This window comes from Mandrillus leucophaeus, unplaced genomic scaffold (assembly GCF_000951045.1).
Source record: "Mandrillus leucophaeus isolate KB7577 unplaced genomic scaffold, Mleu.le_1.0 Scaffold22, whole genome shotgun sequence".
Lineage (NCBI taxonomy): Eukaryota > Metazoa > Chordata > Mammalia > Primates > Cercopithecidae > Mandrillus > Mandrillus leucophaeus.
Window position 1 is genome coordinate 1,074,397 of NW_012102254.1, and position 6,859 is coordinate 1,081,255.

A 6,859-nucleotide genomic window follows, 5' to 3' on the forward strand; every position below is an offset into this window, starting at 1 on the left:
GGGGTTTCACCGTGGTCTCGATCTCCTGGCCTCCAGAGTAGCTGGGACTACAGGCGCCCACAACCGCGCCCGGCTAATTTTTTGTATTTTTAGTAGAGACGGGGTTTCACCGTGGTCTCGATCTCCTGACCTTGTGATCCGCCCACCTCGGCCTCCCAAAGTGCTGGGATTACAGGCGTGAGCCACCGCGCCTGGCTTTTTTTTTTTTTGAGACAGGGTCTCACTCTGTCGCCCAGGCTGCAGTGCAGTGGCATGATCTCAGCTCACTGCAACCTCCGCCCCCCAGGTTCAAGCGATTATCCTGCCTGAGCCTCCGGAGTAGCTGGGATTACAGGCGCCTGCCACCATGCCTGGCTGATTTTTTGTATTTGTTTAGTAGAGATGGGGTTTTGCCATATTGGCTACGCTAGTCTCGAATTCCTGACCTCAGGTAATCCACCTGCCTTGGCCTCCCAAAGTGCTAGGAGCTGTGAGCCACTGTGCCCGGCCTACTGTACATAATTATATGTGCTGTACTTTTGTATGACTAGCAATGCAGTAAGTTTGTTTACATAGTGTCATCACAAATATGAGTAACGTATTGTGCTACAACATTATGACAACCACCATGTCCCTAGGCAATAAGAATTTTTCCTCTCCATTGTAATCTGATGGGTGCACGATTGTAATACCTATGTGGTTTAGCTGAATGATAGTAGATTTCTAGTTTGGACTATGGGCTGGCAAGTGCAATCCTTTACTGAATTAGGGAAGCAGGTTTCAGATACCTGATGATACCATGGTGGGGTGTCCAGGAAGTAGTGGGATGTGCAGGTCTCAGTTCAGGAGTAACATCAGGATTGGAGAAGGGGGATGCTCACTACAGAAGTGGAATTATCACCATGGGGAAGGCTGTGGTCATCCTAAGACAATATGCCCAGGGAAGCAGGGATGACAGAGCCCATAGCATGAGTGCAGGAGGAGTGGATGCAAGGATGTGGAAAGGGGAGAGACTCCCCCCATCCCCTTCCCTCCTCCCCAGTCATAGAAAGTGAGGACCAAGGCACCCAAGGTCTGACCGTCTGTGTCTTCAGAGCTCCTGCATGTGACTAACCTCTGTGTAAACTTCTCCAAACTATACACACTGGGTGACAGGCCCCTAGGAGGCCTCAAGGGACACCACTTCTACTACTATGCCTTCTATGAGCTTGTGGCCAGAGGCAATTGCCTGTGCCTTGGGCACACCTCTCCTCTGAGTGCAGGTCTGCATCTTGGACCCCAGCCCATGTAGTGAAGACAATGGGAGGGGCATTCTGTGGCCGGTGGGGTGGGCAAGCTGGGACACCAGAGCAGGCCTGCCTTGCCCTCCTCCCTACCAGGTACATGGGCTTTGCATCTGTCACAACCAATCGGTGCCCACTGTGAGTGCTGCCAAGACCTGCACCAGGATCATCCATGACATGCAGCAGAGCCTGGGCACCCCCATGCCTGCTGGGATGAATGCCATGCTCTACTCTGTCTGGCCATACCTGCCACAGGTCCGCCCACCCCATATTTACCTTTCTGGTTCTGCCTCAGAATGTGAGTGCCATGGGCATGTCTAGAGTTGTGACTTTGACACGGCTGTGTGTCTGGTTATGTGAGTGGAGGCGTGTGTGATGCGTGTCAGCACAACACAGCTGGGTGCCACTATGAGTTCTGCTGGCCCTTCTTCTACTGTCATCCCTGAGAGGATCTCTGTTCCCCTCAGTCCTGCAGACATGAGTCCTTCAACCCCTGATCCCAACACTGACTCTCATCCTTCAGCTCCATAGTGACCGCCGACCAAATTCCATCCTTAACCTCTGACCTCTGATCTAGCCTGTGACTGTGACCCTGTGGGTGTCCTGGAAGGGGATTTGTGTGATGCTCACGTGAATGAGACCCATGGCCTCCTCTCTGGGCAGTGTTGCTGCAAAGTGTATGTTTGGGGTCAGCACTGTGACTCCTGCTGGCCTGGTCGCTATGGCCTGAGCTCCACCCAACCTCAGAGCTGCCAGTGTGAGTTACACTCAGGGGGGGCCCCCGCCTCCATGTCCTTCTGGCTGTGCCCCAATTACTGCCACACTCACCTACCCACCCCACTGCAGTTCCATTAGCAAGCTGAGAGCCCTATGCCTGCACCTGCAGGTGTGACCCCAGGGGTCATGTCCCTGGTACTCATGTCTGTGATCCCTCCAGTGGTACCTGTCACTGCAAATGCTTTGTCTCTGGACAGGACTGTCGCTATTGTCTGGTGAGGCTTGACCCACCTCCTGATTTAACCTTGACCTAGGGCACTGAGCTTCTTGGAGCTATAGCCTTATAATGAGTATAAGGCTGTAGTTATCATGACTATGGACTGAGCCTTGTACTTGGGTGGGTGCCGCTCACTGACTTGGTCACCAGGGTCAGCATAACTTTGGCTAGCTGAACCAACATATGCCCTCACGTGGGAGTTTTGGAAACAAAAGGGAAATCAATTAAACATGTATTATACACTGGATTTAAAGAGTTTTGTTTTTTGTTTTTGTTTTTGAGACAGAGTCTTGTCTCGCTCTGTCACCCAGGCTGGAGTGCAGTGGTGCAACCTCGGCTCACTGCAAACTCTGCCTCCCAAGTTCAAGCGATTCTCATGCCTCAGCCTCCTGTGTAGCTGGGATTACAGGCACGTGCCACCACACCCAGCTAATTTTTGTATTTTTAGTAGAGACGAGGTTTTACCATGTTGGCCAGGCTGGTCTCCAACTCCCGACCTCAAATGAGCTGCCTGCCTTGTTCTCCCAAAGTTCTGGGGTTACTGACATGAGCCATGACCCCCGGCCAAAGGTTTTTTTTTTTTTTTCAGCAAACATGTTTAGAGGAAGACTTAGTCCAAGGAATAACTCCATCCTCTCCTTGCCTGGAATGTTACCAACTCTTTGCTTAACATTTTTTTTTTTTTGAGATGGAGTCTTGTCGCCCAGGCTGGAGTGCAGTGGCGCAATCTCAGCTCACTGCAACCTCTGCTTCCCAGGTTCAAGCTATTCTCCTGCCTCAGCCTCCCAAGTGGCTGGGATTACAGGAGCCCGCCACCACACCTGGCTAATTTTTTTTTTTTTTTTTTCAGTAGAGATGGGGTTTCAGCATCTTGGCCAGGCTGGTCTCGAACTCCTGACCTCGTGATCCACCCGCCTCGACCTCCCAAAGTGCTAGGATTATAGGCATGCACCACTGTGCCTGGCCTCTTTGCTTAACTTTTATTTAACCCTGGTTGTGTCCTCATCTCCTTCTTATGTCTCTCTGTGAACTTATTCAGGAGTGCACCATGGTCTTCTCTCTCACTTTCAGATGCAGTCAGAGGAACATTCAGGCCCTTTCTCACCACTTTTCCCACCACAGGCAGACCCAACACAGGACTTCTCAGGCCCCTCCCCTCCTCTTCCTGTCCAGATCTTCTTGCCTTCCCCAACCCAACTACTGTCTCCTACAGCCCGAGTTCTAGGGTCTGGGCAGTGACCTCAGGTATTCTGCAGTGGTGAGTCTCTGCATATCCCACCCCCACCTCTGTGGCTGCCACTGCCATGAGCACTAATCTGGGTGTTTATTTTTCTTTCTTTCCTTTTTTTTTTTTTTTTAATTTTCTTTTCTTTCTTTTTTTTTTCTTTTCTTTTCTTTTTTTTTTTTTTGAGATGGAGTTTCTCTCTTATTGCTCAGGCGCTCACGGCAACCTCCACCTCCCGGGTTCAAGCAATTCTCCTACATTAGCCTCCTGAGTAGCTGGGATTACAGGCATGCGCCACCACACCCAGCTAATTTTGTATTTTTAGTAGAGATGGGGTTTCTCCCTGTTGGTCAGTTTGGTCTCCAACTCTCATCATCAGGTGATCTGCCCACCTCGGCCTCCCAAGGTGCTGGGATTACAGGTATGAGCTACAGCGCGTGGCCTTTTTTTTTTTTTCTTTTGAGACTTCGAGATGGAGTCTTGCTCTGTCACCAGGCTGGAGTGCAGTGGCGCGATCTCGGCTCATTGCAACCTCCACCTCCTGGGTTCAAGCGATTCTCCTGCCTCAGCCTACCGAGTAGCTGGGACTACAGGCACATGCCACCATGCCCGGTTCATGTTTGTATTTTTAGTAGAGACGGGGTTTGACCATGTTGCCCAGGATGGTCTCGATCTCTTGACATTGTGATCGTCCCACCTCAGCCTCCCAAACTGCTGGGATTACAGGTGTGAACCACTGTACCCGGCTGAAATCCCATTCCTACTAAAAATACAAAAATTAGCTGAGCGTGGTGGCGTGTGCCTGTACTCCCAGCTACTCAGGAGGCTGAGGCGGGACTGAGCCGAGATCCTGCCAGTGCACTCCAGGCTGGGCGACAGAGCGAGCGTCCATCCAAAAAAAAAAAAAGAAAAAGAAAGAGAAGAAAGAAAGGAAGGGAGGGAGGCAGAGAAAGAAAAGGAAGGAGGCATCTCTGGGACCACATGATCATTTCAGCATCACCTCACCTCTTCTCCCCTCCCCATTCTCCGCAGGGTTATGGTTCTGTACAGACTTTCTGCTTTGATCCAGGAACGTGCTACTCCAGGACACAGGCTGTAGTAGACCAAGGGAGTGTGGAGGACTGAGGGAAGCTTCATCCATCTGGATTTAGTGAGGTCCTAGGGGCTCCACCCTACAACTGGCAGAGACACAATTTTTTTTTTTTTTTTTTTGAGAGGGAGTCTTATTCTTGTCGCCCAGGCTGGAGTGCAATGGCGCAATCTCAGCTCACTGCAACCTGCACCTCCCAGGTTCAAGCAATTCTCCTGCCTCAGCTTCCTGAGTAGCTGGGATTACAGGTACACACCACCACACCCAGCTAAATTTTTTTGTTGTTGTTGTTGAGATGGAGTCTCGCTCAGTCACCCAGGCTGGAGTGCAGTGACGTGATCTCGGCTCACTACAACCTCTGTCTCCCAGGTTCAAGCAATTCTCCTGCCTCAGCTTCCTGAGTAGCTGGGATTACAGGTACACACCACCACACCCAGCTAAATTTTTTTGTTGTTGTTGTTGAGATGGAGTCTCGCTCAGTCACCCAGGCTGGAGTGCAGTGACGTGATCTCGGCTCACTACAACCTCTGTCTCCCAGGTTCAAGCAATTCTCCTGCCTCAGCTTCCTGAGTAGCTGGGATTACAGGTACACACCACCACACCCAGCTAAATTTTTTTGTTGTTGTTGTTGAGATGGAGTCTCGCTCAGTCACCCAGGCTGGAGTGCAGTGACGTGATCTCGGCTCACTACAACCTCTGTCTCCCAGGTTCAAGCAATTCTCCTGCCTCAGCCTCCTGAGTAGCTGAGACTACAGGCACATGCCACCATACCTGGCTAATTTTTTTTTTAAATAGAGGTGGGGTTTCACCGTGTTAGCCAGGATGGTCTGAATCTCCTGACCTCATGATCCACCCAACTTGGCCTCCCAAAGTGTTGGGATTACAGGCATGAGCCCCTGCACCGGGCCCCCCTCCTAATTTTTGTATTTTTGGTAGAGTTGGGGTTTCACCATATTGGCCAGGCTGGTCTTGAACTCCTGACCTCAGGTGATCTGACCGCCTCGGCCTCCCAAAGTGCTGGGATTACAGATGTGAGCCACTGCGCCTGGCTCAGAGACATAAATTTTATTTTGTTTTATTTAATTTATTTATTTATTTATTTTGAGATGAGGTCTTGCTCTGTCACCCAGGCTGGAATGCAGTGACACAATCTTGGCTCACTGCAAGCTCCGCTTCCTGGGTTCACGCCATTCTCCTACATCAGCCTCCGGAGTAGTAGCTGGGACTACAGGTGCCTGCCACCATGCCCGGCTAATTTTTTTGTATTTTTAGTAGAGACAGGGTTTCACCGTGTTAGCCAGGATGGTCTCCATCTCCTGATCTTGTGATCTGCCTGCCTTGGTCTCCCAAAGTGCTGGGATTACAGGTGTGAGCCACTGCACCCGGCCAATTTTATTTATTTTATTTTATTTTATTTTATTTTTTGAGATGGAGTTTTGCTCTTGTCACCCAGGTTGGAGTACAATGGCGCAATGTTGACTCACTGCAACCTCTGCCTCCCAGGTTCGAGCAATTCTTCTGCCTCAGCCTCCTGAGTAGCTGGGATTACAGGTGCCGGCCACCTCACCCAGCTATTTTATTTTATTTATATTTTATTTTATTTTATTTTATTTTTGTATTTTTAGTAGAGACGGGTTTCACCACGTTGGCCAGGCTGGTCTTGAACTCCTGACCTCAGGTGATCTGCCCGCCTCAGCCTCCCAAAGTCCTGGGATTACAGGCATGAGCCACCTGCACCTGGCCTGTTTGCTTGTTTGTTTGTTTATTTATTTATTTATTTTGAAACAGAGTTTCGCTCTTGTTGCCCAGGCTGGAGTGCAATGGCACAATCTCGGCTCACTGCAACCTCTGCCTCCTGGGTTCAAGTGATTCTCCTGCTGCAGCCTTTGGAGTAGCTGGGATTACAGGCGCCCACCACCACAACCACACCCAGCTAGTTTTTTTTGTATTTTTAGTAGAGACGGGGTTTCACCATGTTGGCCAGGCTGGTCTCGAATTCCTGACCTCAGGTGATCCACCTGCCTCGGCCTTCCAAAGTGCTGGGATTACAGGTGTGAGCCACTGTGCCCGGGCTCAGAGACATAAATTACAGCAAGACAAGATTGATGCAGGGAAGCTGCGAGGCAGGGATCATAGAGGCCTGGAGTTGCAGCAAGAGAATTAAGACCTACATAGATGGAGAGTGTAGGCAGAGGAGCCCAGGCAGGGGAAACAGCTCATGCAAAAGACAGAAGATAAAATGAGGCACGTGCCAGATCTCGCAAGACGTTTTGGGCCAGGAGAGGGGC